Below are 19,143 nucleotides of genomic sequence, written 5' to 3'. Positions count from 1 at the left end.
ACTCGAGAATGGAGATCTCAGCCAGAAATTGTCGGCTGGTGAGTTAAGAAGCCATTCTCACGCTGAAAGTTACTTTGAAGGGTGGTTCTGTAACTCAGTGGAGGCAGCTCATCCTTCACTTCAGCTTTTATCGGGAGAACAGAGCACTTTCATAGCAGTTCTGCTAATAGCCAAAGTTAAGTTCAACTGAGAGATCTTCATACCTTAGGAGGCCTGAGGATCCAATGTTACTCTCATGGCTACCATGTCTTGTAGTTCAAGGTCATGGCTTCCCAAGTGTGGGTTGGCCAGCCTTCCTCAGGGCAGATGTGGTCAGAGCTAGTTCTAGCTCCAGAAACTGTGTCCAACTTTCTGCAGAGCCTCCAGCAATGATGTCCTAAAGCTACTTAAAACATAACCACATTACTTGTTTGTTCTTTTTCCCCCCAGGATAATGCAGCTTTTAATCATCTGAGGGCCACTACTTAAGTTGTTCTTCCGAAAACAGGAAAGACCATCCAGTGGTAATTTGCCTTTTACACTTACATATCTAAGACCATCAGATCAATTTTTGTCAGAATATGGAAGTGCAGCCCTCATTTGTAAAAGCCATTCATTTAAAATATATGTGTATGCCTGTATGGTTATAGGGTTAATGTCTGAACTTCACTAGTTGTAAATTCCAGCAGGGTGGTGCCTTCTCTCTCTGGTTCTCCTTGTTTTCCTAGTGCCTGATCACAAAACCTGACACAGAAGTGGGCTGGTAAATAGTTGTGGAATTAGCAAATGAATTGATCTCCTCCAAGATGATGTTTATTCCTTGCTCTGTTATCTACTATTCTGTGCTGTTTCTAGCTAAAGAAGAGAGGTAAAAACATCAGTCCCTAATGTTGTACTGTTTAAGTTGAGATATTTTCCTAAAAGTAGATAGTTATTAAAGACTAAGATTGATTCAATGTATAAATAAATATTTTAGGAAATGACATGAGCTAAGCAAACTCTTTAAATCAGACAGACCCATCAGTATTTATTACAGTGCATCAGACGGCATTCAACAAGACATCGGTTCTCTAGGATTTTGCTGGGTAATCTGTGGAAGAATTCATCTAAAGTCCAATGAATTTAGAACCAGTGGGACAGTTTTCTTTATTGAAGTACTTTTCATAGCCACTGAGGGAATAATGTACATTATTATGTACAATAATGTAAATAATGCTATTTTTTCTCTAGTAATTTTCCTAATACCTATGGTCCATGTTGTACATATTACAGTAGAAAACATTTTAAAATTTCAAGCCTAAATTCCAGAATATAGTTTAAAGCAATTGATTATGATCATGTGATAGGAGTTCATTTGAAAGGATTCTATGATATTAAGGCTTGGTTTCAATCAGATTGTGAACCAGAGAGTAATTATGTTTTATTCATCCTTGTTGCAGACGTCATAGCACTTTCAAGTTCTTGGTACATAGCAAGTGTTCAATAAATATTTGTTTAATAGAGGAGTTAGTGAGAGCTGTATCAAACTAAAGTGTTTGCCATATTGAATGTCATAATTATACTCAATTAACAATACTTTTTGACAGTCTGAGACTGCTAATACATGGAAATATGTGTTGTTAAAAGCCAAAAAAAAAAAAATCTCCACTCAGGAAGAAAAATGTACATATATATTTTTTTTCTACAGAAAAGGAAAGAATAAAACAATAAATTTTATCCATGTATAAATGAAGACACAAAATTCTGATTAAGAAGTAGAATAGGCTTCTTTCAAGCTTCTACCCTGTCTTGATTTATATAAACCAGATTCTTTTTTTTTTAATTAATTTTTATTGGTGTTCAATTTACCAACATACAGAAAAACACCCAATGCTCATCCCGTCAAGTGTCCACCTCAGTGCCCGTCACCCATTCCCCTCTAACACCCACCCTCCTCCCCCCTTCCACCACCCCTAGTTCGTTTCCCCGAGTTAGGAGTCTTTATGTTCTGTCTCCCTTCCTGATATTTCCCAACATTTCTTCTCCCTTCCTTTATATTCCCTTTCACTATTATTTATATTCCCCAAATGAATGAGAACATACACTGCTTGTCCTTCTCCGATTGACTTATTTCACTCAGCATAATACCCTCCAGTTCCATCCTATAAACCAGATTCTTATTGTTAGTTGTATATTTTACTGTGGAATAGTTTAGTGGATTAAGCTTCCTAGTTTTTGTTCTGTTCTATGGGGTTTACTATGGTGAAACAACTGCATTTGGTGACTGGAGAAATTACAGAGATTAGGCTGTTATATTCATCAGATTAGACTCAGGAGCCATCCACAATTGAATAGGAAAATACACCTGTAGGATACTGGGCGAGATCACAGTAATGACTATAACATCCCAATAATTGATATCTAAAGTGGCATCAAGAAATGATTACGACAAGAACTTACTAATTATTTGCATGGAGTTTGTCCTCAAAAACTTGGGAATACATTTAAACCTTTCTAATTTGACTTAATTACCAACAACAGGTTTTTATAGGTGTTGGAAGATTTAATAGAAAAGCCATATATAAGCTACTGAGTTTTTCATTTTGAGGATTGTAATAAGTAAAGAAGATCACAGGTGCCCTATTTTGCCTCAGTGAATTGTTGAGGGAAATGTGTTTATATGTCAATGCTTTAAGGTACCATGTGCTACACAAATGAAAGAAACATTTTGTATTGATTTATCTAGACAGTTCTTGGAAATGTCTTTTTAAGGTATACATTGCACTCTGGAAGGAAATGGTTATTTCCCTGATCTGCTGCCTTTGTTTAGCCTGAGGGGCATCTAAGGATTTGACCCTTGGTTGAATTATCCTCCTTGACACATGAATACGGGGAATGTGTTAGTGTGTGCCAGATAGAAGATAAACAAGAATCCTACGAAAGTTGACATATAATGAATGATGCACATATACTTGGGGTTTCTAGACTGTTTATTGAGTAACCTGTAATTGATGAGTAATCAGCTATCTCAGAGAGGGAATTTAGTTCCATACCTCTGAGGGGGGTTATGAGTCCAGTAAGGTAGAAAAATTAATGGGACCCTGAAGCTGTTGGCTTCTGTGAACCAATGTAGTCCATACCCACTAGACCTCAACTTTCATAATCACATACGTCCCAACTTGGAGAAATTGGGACATTTGACAGCTGGGAGACATGAGCCTCTGCTCTGTGTTTCCTGTGCACGCTGGGTTGTCTATTCTGCAGACTTTCTTAGAGGCTCTGTAAAAGCCTATTCTTAGAGGCTGAGTGAAGCCTATTCTGTCCCTTGATTTTGATGAGCAAGTAAAACCCCAAACCACTGCTGTTAGTCAAGCATAGTGAGTATTGTCCTGTGGAAAAGAGTCTCCATCTAAAGGTCATGATGAACTTTTAATATTCTAAGGTTTGAGCGAAAAGAGGTAAAATTTACGTATTACCCTCCTAGGGCTGCTGTAACAAATTACTACAAACTGGGTAGTTTAAAACAACAACAATTTATTGTCTGCTAGTTCTGGAGGCTAGAAGTCCAAAATTCGGATGTCTGCAGAACCATACTCCCTCTTGAGGCCCAAAGGGAGGATTCTCTCTATTTTGTGGTGGTTATGGACTATTGTTGGCATTCCTTGGCTTATAGATGGATCCCTTCAATCTCTGTCTCCTTTGCATGGCATTCTTCTCTCTGTGCATGTGTCTATATTCATATCTCCCTCTTCTGATGATGATGCCCTATGAATCATTGGATTAGGGTTTACTCTAATCCAATATGACCTCATCTTAACTTGATTAATGAGAAGACCCTCTTTCTAAATATGGTTAAATTCACAGATTCCAGGAGTTAGGACTTGAACATATTTTCGGGGGGACATAATTCAATCCATAATTCATTACATAATAGGCTTCTGTGACAGTTCCTTTAACTTTGTTTGTCATTGATTGCTTGATGCATTTATGCATTCGAAAATTTTCAGCTGAGTATTTTTCTAGGTGCTCAGAATAAAGTAGCAGATAAAACACACATGCACCCTTACCTTTATGGAGCTTATTAGATTCTAATGAGGGCAGAGAGGAATTATATAAACACTTAAAGGTAGAATGTGTCTGATAGTGGTAAGTATCAGAGAAAGTAATAAAGCAGAGTAGAAAGGTCTAGGCATGCCAGATAGAGTGCTGTTTTATATCGAGTGATTGGAGAAGGCCCTGTGACATTCTCTGAATTAAGGTAGGAAATCATGAGGGTTGTGAGCAGGGGAATAAGATGATTTGGATAATGTTTTAGAAGGATCATGAGGCTTTTATGAGAGTAGACTATAAGAGGGCATAGAGATTATAATCAGCTAGTAAGTAACAAGTACCCTACCCTACTGAAAGTGGGAAGATCATGGGAATTTATGGAAGTTATGGGAATTGAATATCTACAAGACGATAATGGCTTTGAACAAGCTAGTAATGGAAGTGATGAGAAGGGTTGGGATTCTAATTATCTTTAAAAAAATTGAGCCAAAAGGATTTTCTGATTTTTGACCTGATCAACTCAAAGTATGAAGTAGCCATTTCCTAAGCCAGCAGGATGAGCCAAGTATGAGTGTGTGTCTATGTGCATATAGAAAGAAGGTATGTAGACTTTCAGTTTTAAGATGAATATTAGAAATCCAATGGAGATACTACATTAGGAGTTGGATATACAAATGTAGGGTTCAAGAGAAAGGTGTGAAAGCTTAGAGGTATAAATTTTCAAGTCATAGTAAAATTAAATTGTATTTATAAGTTGTAAAACCAGATGAAAACACCTTCCCTAATAAATCATTTGACAAGTTCTTCAGTGTTTGTAGAGTTACATCAGGTATGGTAATCACAATATCTAAGGCATTTCGTTCTCTTAAACTTGAGATAATATTTTCTCAATAAATAGGCCTTTATGCTCTGAAGCTATTTACTAAAGCTGATTGCAGAAGGAAGTGTATTTTATAGGAGGTATTAAAATGGACTAGCCAGTTGACTTTGGATGATTTTCTCATACCCAGTTAAGCAATAACATGAACCAGCTGACTTATTGAGCCCTAATCCACTTCTTTTATTCTAGTCACTAACTTTCTTCTAATTTGAATTTGAATTTGTCTTCCTCCCCTGTATTGTCAGGACACTTGACAACACAAAGTGTGCTGTCAGGTTTCTTTTGCATCTTTATTGGACAATCATTTTCAGACAGAGATATGATGTTAAAAAGTATTACTCTTTGTTCCACAATAACACTCAGTATAATAAAAAAAAAAAAATAGGCTTCTTACTATTTTTTTACACTGCTTCCCCACCTTAGTCTCAATGCTGAAATCCTTGTCTGACCTTCTTTTTTATTAAATACACTTGAATGTTATTCATGATTTTCTTCACCAAGGCCAAATTCTCAGTGACCTTATCCATGAACTATCTCTTCATAACTAAAGCTTGTAAGTGCTAATCCAGTTCTCATAGTTCAGTGTGTTTTCTTGGCAGTACAATGATTTTTAATGACAGTGTTTACAATTTTTTCCTTAATATAAAACACTGAAGGGGATTTCTTCAATTTCGAATTTGGATAAAGAAAGTCGGCACATCCTTGGTAGATTAATCACACTCCGGAAAAGAGCTTAAAATATAAGAATCTATACAGGTTCATCCTCTGTAATAAGATGTCTGATTGTCCTTAAATTTCACTTTTTGCCTACAGCTATGCTTAATAAATACATGAAATGAAAAGTCTAGATTTCTTTAAATAAAAAGCATACCGTTTTCATGTTTCAATCTTTATATACTTGTTCAATAAATCACACAGTTGCAAATGGAATCTAGAAATAGTTAACAGAATGTGATCATCTGGTTCTGAACTGTGTTGATATTTAGGATAACACTACCTATCAAATTTATATTCAAATAAGAAAATCTCGTCACATTAAAGTATTATTTACATATTCATATACTCTTTCCTTCAGGCAAAGACTCCAGCCTTTCTTTACAGATGGATCTAGCAATAAAACATAAAAACAAACACAGGGAAAGAAATTGAAGCATTACATAGGAACTAGTAACATGTATCATTTCTCCTCAAAAATTCTTTCATATCGAATCTTTAAGAATGTTCTTAAAACCTAATAATTCAGAATAATTATGAAAAGATGCAATGATAAAACAAAAACAATAAAATAGGAACAAAATAGCAAGATCTGGTTTTTTTTTTTTACATCTAAACATTTTATTTTATTTTACTTTTTTTTTTAACCTGTAAACATTTTAAAGAATTTCAAATATCCTTGGGTTGCCTTTTATAGATAGTATGTGATAATCACCAAAATGACATTAAAATATCAGAAAAACAATATTACTATGGCTACATTAAAGACTACTTATTCCTGTTCTATTAGGTGGCATATTCCTCAATACTTAAGAGTCTCTATTATGAAGTGTTTCTTGTTAGTTATTGAGATAAAAGGCACACTTCAAAAGGGGACTCCTTTAAGAAAGTAAAATGAAAAACATGGAAAATTGTAAATAAAGAGAAGAGAAGGAGAAGATAGAAAATAGGTGGATAATAATGACTGAAAACAGGAAGAGAGAGAGTAGAAAGACTTAAAAAAAAAAACAACCAAAAACCCAAAACCCTTAAAATTTAAATAAAAGCTTCCCTAGTTCTCTCTCCCTCACAGTAATGTAGGCCCTCAAAATCCATAGTATTTCATTTCCTTAAGGTCCTAATCTTAGTCTTCCTAGGGGAAACATTTTTTCTAGGTCTTTATTTTAATCTACCTTTTGCAATCATCTAATGTCCTTTTTTATGCTTATGTATCCTTGTTGAACTTTGCCATGTTTCATGATAGAAGGGAGAATGTCAGTCTTCCAAAGGATCTATTACATTTCCAAGATATCTTGATTTTCATGAGTTTCAAAACCTCTCCGGATAGTTGATTTTTGTTAACATGGTATGATGAGACTTTTAAGTAGCGTGGTAGATCTGTATTAATCAGTGCTGGGTGCTCCAGTTTCATTGGAAGGCAATGGGTCTCATGCTCAATAACTGGTAATGGTACCTGGTGTCTTGTCCTGGCCCTCAAAATTATCTCCAACTTTAGATCCTTAAAAATCTGTTGACTTGTTGTTTATTTCTGAAATTACTTTAATTCTTTACAGTCAAACAAATATATGTACTGTATTATAAAAGTCAGTTTATGCTAAAAGACTTACCACAATAATAAGGAAAACGTAGCTTCCTTCCCCCTTCTTCTTCCTACTTCCCAGAGATAATCGCTTTGAATTCTTATATACCTCATATCTAGTATTTAAGTCCATATTTCAAACTTATATGTGTAGACTTCTTTTTCCTTATCTTGTTCTTTAATTGAAGTATATTTAACCTATAACATTGTGTAAGGTCAAGGTGTACAGCATGTTGATTTGATACATTTATGTATTATATGATTATAATGTTATGCTTTTTCTCAATTAATCAACTAAAAAATAATTTGCTCCCCATAAAGGATGTCAACGTTTTAGATTTTATACCTCTTTTTTATTCTCCCATCCTCCAAATGAAGTTGTATTTCGATTTTTAAACATCCTTTAAAAAATATTTTCATTTTGAAATTATTTTAGATTTACAGAAGAGTTACAAATAATAGTATAATTCCTGTACATATGTACCCTTCATCTAGGTTCCCCTAATGTTTGCATCTTACATGACCGTAGTCAAACCTAAGAAATTAACACTGGTAAATACTATTAAATAAACTAGACTTCGTTCAGGTTTTACCAGTTTCCACACTAATGTCCTTTTTCAGTGCAGGATCTAGTCTAAGTTACCACATTGCATTTAGTTGTTAGGTGGCCTTAATCTCTTCTGGTTGGTTATATATTTTCTTCATCTTCCTTGGTTTTCATGACTTTAACACTTTTGGAAAATACAGAGGTTCCTCTGCTAGAAGAGAGGGCAGTACCTAACACCCAACAGAATGCACACTTGATGACAATCAGGCATTTACTCACAGATCTCCACGTGTACATCAGTAGCCGAGACCCTGTGCTGGGTGTTAAGGCCCAGAGGTCTACTATTTCTTATGTGAAGACTTGTTTTACTTATTCTGGTCGAGGTATGGATTATATTGCCTTTTCAGTGTGTGTTCCTTTGAAATGATGAGTTTAACACAATACACTACATTTTCCATCTTTTCATTTTCAAGCCCATTTTGCAGGTTTAGGGACTAGGAAGCAGTGACAAATAGCTGATGCTCAACAGCACTCTGGAATCCGAAAGGATTCACAGGACACTCCAAGGAGAGATCATCCTCTTCTAGACCTTAGATAAATTGAAGAGAAACAGAAGTTGTAAGCCGAGTAACAGGGAGGAGAGGCCTGTCAGGGATTTACATAAGGTTATTTAATCTCATGTGCAAGTGCTGCTTATGAGAGAGCTTTTATGGCCAGCCCATATAACAGTGTGCACTGTGATCTCTGTACTGCCCTGCATATGCTCACGTACAAATAATCTCATATCATGATAGATATATGAGGAAGGATGTGTGAAGATCCTACGAGACCATCACGTATTAATCATTTCAGTTAGTTTTACGTAGGCAAAATGGCAATTAGTCTTTGAACACATTGCAATCCTCTAACCCGCATAGCAAACCTTATGGGGTGATGAAGTGCCCTGAGCCTGCCAGCGCCTCCTGGACAGGTCACTTGTTTGTTCTTGCTTCATAAGAATGAAGTCTTTTACTTTGTTGGAGAAGAATAATTTTTTGTATTCAGAGAAAGGTCAGTTTACATGTAATGCTTAGTAACTAATCCATATACATTTTACTCATTTGCCCTAAAATATATTCTCATGGATGGTGAAAGGGCAATGTTTGTCCTTCAGGCATCAACCCCTTTATAAGGTGCCTCTTGGCCACCGTAAATGGAAGAGGGAGGCTCCTCATTTAATTTGATACATCAGGTCATCATCAATATATTTATTTCCTCATCTTCCCACACAGAAGGTGACTAAAGGTTAATAAGAATGCAAGTAGAAAATAATTAAGGAAGAAAATATATACAATAAAATGAAAACAAATCAGAATAAATAAAGTTTAGTGTGACTGTTAGGTTAAGATGTCTTGATACCCCAATCATAAAGTATTTTTTTTTCTCTTGTGAAGGACAGAAGAAGCCTGATATGTACAGTAAAGCTATTCTTTACTGGCACATCTAGGAAGCATTTTAAAGAAAAATGATAAAACATGACCAATTTCCTCACAATTTTCCAGAATCCTTTGTCTTTACTCTTAGGCAATGTCATAGGCGGATAATACTTTGCTCCCATTTTCATTGTATTTCTCTTTTTAAATTATTTCCTAGGTTTCTTTTTATTTTTTTTAATTAGGTTTAGATTTATCTGTAAGATCAAGGAATCAAATATAATAATGGCCAAAACAGGATAGTATTTACTTCTCTTTTGCATAAAGTGAGTCTACAGGTAGGTAATCCAGAGTGGGAAGGACAGCCTCATGAGGTGCTCAGGGATTTACACCCTAGCTTGCTTTTACTGTCACCTTTAGCCCGTAGCTTCTGCTTTCTGGTTCTCATCGTGGCTGCTGAAGGTCCAGCCTTCTAGATTATGCTGCATTCCAGGTACCAGGAAAGAGGAAGACAGCTGGAAAAGGGCATGACTCCTCCCTGGAAGAAAAATGCAGAAACATTTTCAGTGAATCCTGTTGGTCAAAATGTATTTACCTCTAAACTGCAGGAGGGAGCCAGGCAATGTGGCCTTTCAGCTGTGGTCCAGCTACAAATCAGGCATTGCCGTTAGGAAGGAGGAAGGGGAGAACAGGTACTGAGGACAGCTGTGCTCTCTAACCTGCTAAAGCTGTTAGGCTGATGGGGGAGAAGAATGTTTTATGCAGAGTCCAGAATTGGTATCAGCAGTTCAGGTGACTGTGTATATTGTGCTCTGGTCTAAGAGGGTAAGAGAATGAAATGTGGTCACTATCTATCATGTTTAAATAAGCTAAAAATTTAAAGACTGATAAAAGTAGATTAGAAACACCAGCCCCCTTAGTTTTCTGAGGATTATAATCTCTTGGGATAGTTTTCCCACCAGTGCTAACCTTGGATGCCGAGAACCTCAAACATTAATTAAAAGTTAGCTGAAATTCAGATTTAGGGTGGCTCTCACCTGAGAACCAAATAAGTCTGGTTTTAAACTCTTCTTAGAGGGAAAAAATAGAAAGAGCTGTCATTCATAGAAGAATGTGTCTTTTTCTTTTGTGAAGTTTCTTGGACATCAAACAAGCTTTTCTGAGCATCCTGAGTGTAGATTAATAAAAACATATGAGTTAAGTTGCCCTCAAAGTACAGAAGCTTAAAAAGGAAATAAAGCTGAACCAAATAGATGTGAGATTTGTTTAAAACCAAAATGTTTTTTGAACGCTCCCTATGGGAAGTATGTTGCTTTGCTTCATCTGCTCCCTCACGCTTGCACTCATATCAAACGTTTATGGAGCACCTTTGATTAGCCAGGCTCTTTCCTAGGAATTGGGGACTGCAGCGCAGGAGACATGGGATTTGTAATCCGGCAGGGGGACGGAGCCTAAATAAGTAATTAACTGCAGTTGTAATTAATTACAAAAGAGACATGTGGGGTGCAAAGAGAGCATATGAAAATATGTAGCAATGTAAAAAATTTGGGAAAGAAAAAAAAGACTGATTAGGAACAGCATGGAGTTGATGAAATGAGCATATTTACAATCATGAGCTCATTGTAGACTTTATGTTTAAGCCAAAGAAACTTATATGAAAAGTGAAAATAATAAAGTAATAATACTTGCAACAGTGAAAAACTTACAACTAGGTTTCCCCAGTCAGTCAGATCAATCAAGATGTCTTTATGTCTAACTTCGGACAGAAGCATTCAGAAAGTCAGAGAAATAATCTCCTAAAATCCTTGATCGATAATTCCACAATTTATTTAACTTCACAGCACTGTCAAAATCATATTTTGCTCTAAGAGTCGAATGTAAGTATCTAAGAAAGCTTACAGACAGTTTTTTTTTTACTTCTTAATTAATACAATAAGGAGGAGTTGCTGCTTTGACACATAGTTTATCCAGCATCAATCAAACTTATAAACTTAATTCATAAGTGGAATAAAATAGTAATAGTCTTTAAGGGGAGAGGGTATAGGGGAGGAAAGGCTCTGTAGTGTTTCGTGGGCTGCTAAGTCACCAGAAGAAAAGAGAAAAAAAAAAAGACTGAAATAACATCCAGCTTCACATGTATAAGAACACCCCAAAATGTAACATTTTGTTGAACTTGATCTCAGGCTGTTTAAAATAAGTGAATAATACTATTCACTTGTATTAACCGGTATTAAAAACCGGTTACAAGATGAATGTTTCTTCTTTTGTAAGACATGCAGTCTATTTTTCTTTGTTTCTCTCCCATTCTCAGAAATTATTTGTCATTATTACTAGACTCTGGTGTGGTAATACATCAAGGTAATAGTATTAATAAGGATATATCTGTGAGGATTTGCCAGCTTTTACTTCAGAGGCGGGAATACTTTGGGTATAGAGGTCTATTGTAATTATCGATGATGCTATTCTATTGGACACAAATAAAAGGCTCATATAATGACATGGTGGGAAATTAGAAAGGAGCTTGAACCTTGGATATGAATCAAGAATCTGAGAGGAAGTAGCTTGAACCTTGGATATGAATCAAGAGTCCGAGAGGAAGTAGGAGCACTCTCAGCGTCCTGGAGGGAGCTGGCCAGCGGGCTCAAGGCCAGAGCAGATGCCATCTACAAAGCCAGTGTCAAACTGTGGGTGGCAGGTGGGCTGGGAGGAGGCAGGGGAGTGCTACAGACCCAGGAGAGCAGCCGAGCAGGGCCCCAAGTCCTACCTGCAAACTCCGGGGAGCACCACTCACGTACACCCTGATGCACCACTGCAGCCTCACCTGCTGCCCTGGGGCCTGTCACGTATCCTTAGCAGAGGCAGGTCCCTGCTTCGAGATCTCCAGCAAGAGGCAGGCAGAGAGTGCAGCAAGAGAAGTAAAGCCCACATTCAAAGTCTCCAAAACACTAAAACACCATTTTTCCAAAGGAGGTTGCAGTGACAGGCCCGAGGCCGACTTTAGTCGTGTCTCTCAGTCTTTTTACCTAGGATGTAATCTCTCCTTCCAAAGTGAAATCTCCCATAATGGGTAGTGGTTCTTACTGGAGAACCTGGACAACCTAAGTTTGGATCAGAAAGCCTAAATGCAAAAAAAAAAAAAGAAAAAAAGAAAAAAAAAGAAAACCTAGCTGGACAAAGTCCAGCTGGCAAAAATTAACTGGGTCTCGTCCACCCACGTGTAGTCAGCCGGAGATGTGTGCCCCTGAACCTCATCAGTTGGCTTTTTGGGGTAGTAGTGCTGCCTCTATTACGCCAGAAGTCAGCATTTAAGGACAGAACAAGCCACCAGGAAGAATTTGTGGCCTCTGCTGGTACAGAGAATTTTGGAGCTCTGGGAAAAGAAAACTCCCACTCTCAGACTCACAAAATGCCGTGCTTGCATGAAAGATTGCATTGCATTTATTTTGTGGACAGTGGAAAGCTTAAGCTCGTCACCTTACTCTCTTTGCATTGGCTCCTGGGAAGCTCAGTGCTGTTTGTCATCTGCCCGTAGCAGGTGGCCAGAAGGAATCCATTTCCGCATTCCGGACCAGCCTGGAGCTTTACTAGTGTCTTTTTTTTTTTTTTTTTTTTTTTTTTTTACTAGTGTCTTACTTTTAGTTTTCCTTCTCTCCGATTTTCTCAGCCATCCTTAAAACCCTTTCTTCTCATATTTTCATAAACCGTCTCAACACCATCATTCATCAGAGTGAAATATAAATAGATCCACGATGAAAGAAGTCTAGGACTTCTCTATAAATACAATGCAATAAGTCTCAAATTCAAAGATTAGTTTACATCTTAGGGTCCATTGAAAGGAAAAGATCATTATTTCTCTCATTTAATATTAAATGTTTTCTTCTATTTGTAAATGATACAATAATAAATTACCCACATGTACCCGTTAATAGCTTTTAATCAAATTCTAAAATGCAAACCACTCTGAAAACATTTTCTGTTTTGCAACTAGTTTTGTGCAAAACATTCTGGGTTGACGTAAAAGGAAAGTTGGTGATTTGTCCCAGGCAGCGTGAATATTCTTAAATTTCTCTGAATAATAAAATGCCTTTGATTGCAGGGTGCAGTTTCAGGCCCTGTGCTATGGAATATATGGACTATATATGGAATAGATGTGTACTATTTCCTTTTTAAGGTTAGAAAAGTTACGATTTCTAATACAATTTTGGATAAGGGATTGTGGGCTTGTACGCGCAAATGTAGTATTATCTGTGTGGTTTTGAAGACCATTCTTGTCACATGTCTAAAGCGATTTGAGGAGGTGTTACTCTCTCCCTTATTTTTAAGTCATGATAATTTTTTGATAAGCAAAAGAGAGACCTCAGACCTTTTTGAACTTTCCAGGGTAAATTGATCTTACTTAGTCCTAAAACTTTAAAGATCAGTTGCCATTCAGTGCCCATAAAAGCATCATCCTTAACTACTTACTGTGAGGAGATGAGCCCTATTGCTTCTGTTTTGACTATGAGATATCAGCCCCACTGCAGCCCAGTAAGTCCAGTAAAACACAGACCAGGAAGAAAGAGCAACATCATCATATGCCATTAAAGCAGAGGTCCTTTTGTGATGAATTAGAAATACTCTGTTGGTGCTACCAATAGTGAGTTTTCTGAGAAATTACATTAATTTACAAGGAAACTTAAAGGGATATGATGTACGTAATTGAAATAGGAGAAGACTTTTAAGAGTTGGGGTGTCAAAAAAAAGAGTTGGGGTGCCAAGTTCAAACTTCTCCTGTATGAAGGGGGTGGGAAAGCACTTCACTTTTATAAAGGAGATAATAACTTTTAAAACCAAAGTTTTAAGCAACGATATGCACTAGACACTGCACAGCACTAAACATTTATCATCTCATGTAATATCGCACCTGAGATAGACACCATTAGTATTATTTGTATTTCACTGGTAAGTAAACAGGCTCAGGAAGCTCATTTAGCCAGTAGGTAAAGAGGCTTCTTTCAACTTTAAATCAGCCTCCCCCAGGGGTCATTATGTTGTACTGGATTTATTTACCTTTCAGTGAGGGACTGGGCAGCAGAGACAGGACAGGAAAAACGTGATTTAATTGTGGTCACACAGCTGGCTATTGTTCTATCCTTGATAAAGGTGTTACGTGAGTGACAGGTTCCTGACCCCTGGATAAAATATTTTGCAATTGTCTTGTCTACACCTAAGACCATGGACTAGGGTATGGAGAGGGAGGAAGTCTCTTTTGGAGAAAAAGAATAGATCTGTGGCACTCCTAGATGTTGGATCTGGGAGACAGTAAGTGGAGCTTGGGCTGTCCTGGATGAAGTGTCCTTTATCGATTTTACGAATGTGTCACCAGCCACAGCCCAGGGAGGAGAGGGAGTGGGTACCATCAGATGCTGCAGGTTGTCTCGCTCACTTCTTACTCTCAAACCTCCGCTCCCATGTCCCACTTTACTAGATGCCTGGGTAGCCGAGTACTTGATTTTCAAGTCTCCCTTGCAGCAAGAGGTACACGAGGGACCCGGTTCTGGCTAATGAGAAGTCGGGGGGATGTCTGTGAGGGGAGGCTTCTCTTTCTAAATAAAAGGAGGGAAAGCCCTTCACTCTTCTAACTTCTTTATCACATAATTTGGATGTTTTTCCTAAACGTGTAGTAGACGTGTTGTGACCTAAGGAATCACAGAAATGCTGGCCAGCTGCCACCTGTCTTCATAAACTGCTCTCTGTGTAAACTCGAAGTCATTCAAGTTTTCTTGCAGCCTAAGTTATCCCTTATTAACACACGCATCCTTTTATCTTTCTTCTTCTTCGCCAATAGGATTATGCCTTAGGTCAAGATTCACAAGTATGTGGTATTAAAGCCTATGTGACTTCAGGTTGCCAGTTCGTGGTCCCCCCGTGAGCCGTGTACAACCCCTGTGTTTATGTTTTAGACACAGTTGGTGGCTCCCCCTTATCCCGAATGAGCCAGATGCATTGTCCCTTCTGTTCCTTAATGCTGTTGCTTCTGCTGGAAACCTTCATGGTCCTTCTGAACTGTCATATCCACCAGGAAGTCTTTCCTGGGTCTCCCAGGGCCTTCAATCCTCCTCTGTTCATATCTTTCTGTATGTCGCCTTAACATTCTGTTCATCCCTTTATTATAACACCGATCCTCTGTATACTCTGTATAATTATACTTACACGTGTTTCGAAGTGTGAGCTGTTAGAGGTCAGGAATCATGTCCTGAGTCTCAGTAAATATTTTGCTGTGGGATTTATAAGTTGATTAATAAAATAAGGGTCCGTTGAACCTCCCTGAAACCTTCTTACCTCGCTTTTGCACGTGCCATTTACTCTCTTTATTCCATAACTCATTAATGGGCGACTTAGAGGCATGGATTCTGTTTTATCTTTGTGTTTTCCATATACTTTAAGCTAAATTCACGTTTGATGAATTGAATTGGACTGGTAATAGTTAATACATTAAGCATATCTCAATCATCACGTTAATTGCAACTTCTCCTCTGGGGTGGGGGTGGGAGGAGGATAAGTATCCATTTCACTGAAGTTTTTTTTTTTTTTTAAATCCCTCCTATATAAGTTAAAAGTGAAAAATTAATTCGCTGTAAGAGGGAAACCGAGATCCCACATTCCCTGATTCAGAAGTGTCTGAAGGATATAAAAGAAGACTCTGTTTTCAAGAACTTTCTAGTTTCCCCTCTCTAGTAGTCAATCCAATTCAAGTGCAATTTAATAAGTTAATTGCAATGTGTGATTGACAGAGGCAGGGGACAATGTCTGATGTGAGGACTTCTCTATAAAAAAAATTATGATAATAACTAAGGATCCTATTATTTCATTAAGGACTCTATGTCTTGGCTGATGCACAGCAAGACTTTCTCAGAATTTACCTTAGAAGTGATTGATATCAAGCCTGCATCCGTCTATTATATCACCAAACCAGAAATGGAGGAAATGTGGATCAAGATCAGTTTGAACCTTAACTCTTATGAGCCTAACGGTTTAAGATGGAAACAGTGTCTTGTGGAAATTTGGTTGAAGCTGTCACTAATCCTGCCAGATTTTTTTAGGAACCGAAGCATAAGAAGGTAATAAGCAATCATGAAATTCAGCAGATAAAACGTATTAAAAAAAAAAAAAAGCAGTGTCCATGATAAATAAGCAAAAAAAAAAAAAAAAAAAAAAAAGGCAGAAGGAGAATTTTTGTTGTGTAACAAACATGAATCCAGAATAATGAAGGATTTAAGAAAACTCATAATTAAAAAAAAAAACAGTTGTCTTTCTGGAAACCAAGGAGCTTTAGTTTTAAGTATTTTTTTACTGAAATAAGAAATTAAAATGAAGATATGCATTGAGAATGCACTTCTGTTGATTTTTCCAAATGCCAGATAATAACTAAGATAGTTTAGACTTTTAATAAATGTTCTTTTCAACTGAACTTATATTTATCATGTGAGTTTTGGTAGCTTTAAATCAATATCCTCAACTGATTTTTCCCACATGTTAATTTTCTATGAAACGTTACGTGGTCGACTGTCTCTTAACTTCTAACATCTTACGGGATTTAAGGAAACATCTTATTGAATATAAAACAAATGTGAAATATAAAAATGTTTTCCATATATTGAAGTACCCTTTTCAATGAAATAAATGGGAAAAAATCATGGTGAGTGGCACTTAAATCTAAAAATGACTTGTATCAGAAAAACTTCCTAAAAAAGAAAAAAAGTGTAAATAACTCCTCTTTCATTACGCTGCAAGATAGTTGCCTATTCATCTAGCCTAAACATTTACAGTGACTGATTTATTCAGTGTTGAAAATCAAACCCATGGCAGTTCAGATAATTTCTCTGCGTTAGGAAAATGAATAAATTAAAAGTGTGCTTCAGCAATTTCGTCCTCCTAAGCAGAGATTCCGCTAGCTCGGTGGAAGATGTCAAAACCTGCTGATATCTAACAGAGGCAACTCCAAGTTTGTGTATCCCGGTCCAGTCTACCTTTCCATCAGGCGGTACATGTGGAAATAGAAAAGCAGCTCTCTAATTAATCAAAGTCAGATGTGCCTGAACGCCTGGAGTTGCTGCTGATCCTTGTCCCAGCTTCTCCCATGTTCTCGCTCTATGTTTTTACCTTGAAAACTTCTGCTCTGAGCTGGGAATGCCTGAAGGGCTTGCACGGTAAGTCAATGTGAAATTATCTCAGCAGGAAGAAGTTGCTTTTCAGCTTAAATGATTTAAGGCAGCAATTTTTCACACTCTCAAACTCTGACAAACGCCCAGATTGCCTCTCATGTCTGACTTCAAAATATTCAAAGAAAAGCTATTTTTATTAAAAACACTCTAGAGAAAATTGTATGTCACTTGTTCTCTGATATAACTTCATTTCTCCTGACAGTGACAATTTTCACCTCAGTACAATTTCTTTATTTTTTTTCCAAAGCTAATTCTGCTTAATATTAGTATTTATACAAACTCATATCAACTTGTCTCTGTGAAATATTCAAGGGTGTCAGGTAAATGTTGCTCACTGTCATTCATCTTCTTTGGGTGTTCAAAATGATCAATCGATTTAAAACTACACTTAGTTACTTTGGATATTATTGTTTTATTTGTGAGGGAGAACTTAACAACTGTTAAGACCCTTCATTTGACAAACCTGTCTGCGAACTGCAAGGATTTCCGAACTTGATGGCACGTGTCTGTTGCCAAAGATAGTAAAAGTTTACATTAATAAATCTATTTGTTCTATGCCTTTAAATAAAGCAGGTAATACAGTGCATGTTTTGTCTTATGCTGCTTACATGTTAATAAGATTACGGTGGATGTCATATTGCACTGAAACATCACATTTGCTTTATTATGAATGCTGGCAGTGCAGAAACATCACATTATAATCACTTCAAAAAAGAAATATATTCTGCATATTTTCATATGTGTTTATAATTCCACTAAACCTCAGCAGAATCAAACTCAGTAGGGACAAGAATGACAGAAGGTTTAATGTTCCAGAGCCTGCTGAAATCTTGGTGCATTGATATATAGCAGAATAGTTAATATGTATAAGGTTACTTGTGGCCTGTGACCTCAAAGCATATCTTCTGGCCTTATCACATTTCCATGAGAAAAAATAACCACTGGCATGTGAATTTTCCACAAATAATTCGGAGCTTTTTTAAAGGGTTAATTCTCTTTTTGACTGTGAAAGCCTGAAGTGAAGTGTTTATAAAGGTAAAGTGAGCAGTAACCATTATCCAGGTGCTGTAGCAAAGGAGCAAACCCTTTTTCAAAATAAACATATGCACCAATTTCCTACAAGAATGCTTTTTATATTCCACTAAATGTTTCATTTCTAAATACAACTGGATCATTTTTATTTCATTTTTATCTGTTACAAAGAAATCAAGGAAAGAATTACCTTGCAGCCGCCTTCTACACACAGTGCTGGGGTCAGGTCAAAGGAAGCACATCAAATACAGCAGAGAAGTACGTCTCGTAAATTTCAATGTTACGACGATGCCATACGCAGCTCCCACACCTACACCCCTGCCTGAGAAGTTGTCATCTCCTCCAGTCTGTGACTTGTAGCATTGTTTTCTGTTTGGAAGTCACAACTACTTTGGTTTCACTTCACTTCCTGGAGTTTGATTTACCAGTTTTGAGCTCACTGAAGGGAAAAATGGTTTATATTTGATGCTATGCATAAATGTAACAGTCTGTACCTTCCTCAGTAGTGAAGAGATTTTTAGAAAACTTGCAGAAATATGATGAGATTGGTGCTTAGGTGATAGCGTAACCTAAGCAATTGTTGAAAAGCCAAAACTTTTACAACTGTGTGTGTGTGTGGTTGTGCACGTACATAGGCATCCGTGTGAGAGATTCCTCCCAGAAGAGTTTACGTAGCTTATTATGGGTTAAAATATATGCGGCGTTTTTAAAAAAAATTAGAGTACTTAACAAAAATTTGCAGGCTGAGTACACTATTTCTTTTGCAT

At 36.9% G+C, this 19,143-nt stretch overlaps 1 long non-coding RNA gene across 1 annotated transcript; it reads right to left on the bottom strand.

Annotated features, from left to right (window-relative positions):
• Positions 1-5,248: 5,248 nt before the first annotated feature.
• LOC112929876 (uncharacterized) lies at positions 5,249-18,826 on the bottom strand. The gene is made up of 3 exons (XR_003237007.2): positions 18,567-18,826; positions 9,555-9,678; positions 5,249-8,317 (listed from the first exon to the last, which is right to left on the bottom strand). It is a non-coding gene; the product is annotated as an uncharacterized lncRNA (long non-coding RNA).
• Between the last annotated feature and the right edge of the window lie 317 nt (positions 18,827-19,143).

The sequence above is a fragment of the Vulpes vulpes genome, chromosome 7 (genome assembly GCF_048418805.1).
Source record: "Vulpes vulpes isolate BD-2025 chromosome 7, VulVul3, whole genome shotgun sequence".
Classification (NCBI taxonomy): domain Eukaryota; kingdom Metazoa; phylum Chordata; class Mammalia; order Carnivora; family Canidae; genus Vulpes; species Vulpes vulpes.
The sequence above is the reverse complement of the archived record's forward strand: the minus strand, read 5'-3'. Positions and strand labels throughout refer to the sequence as shown.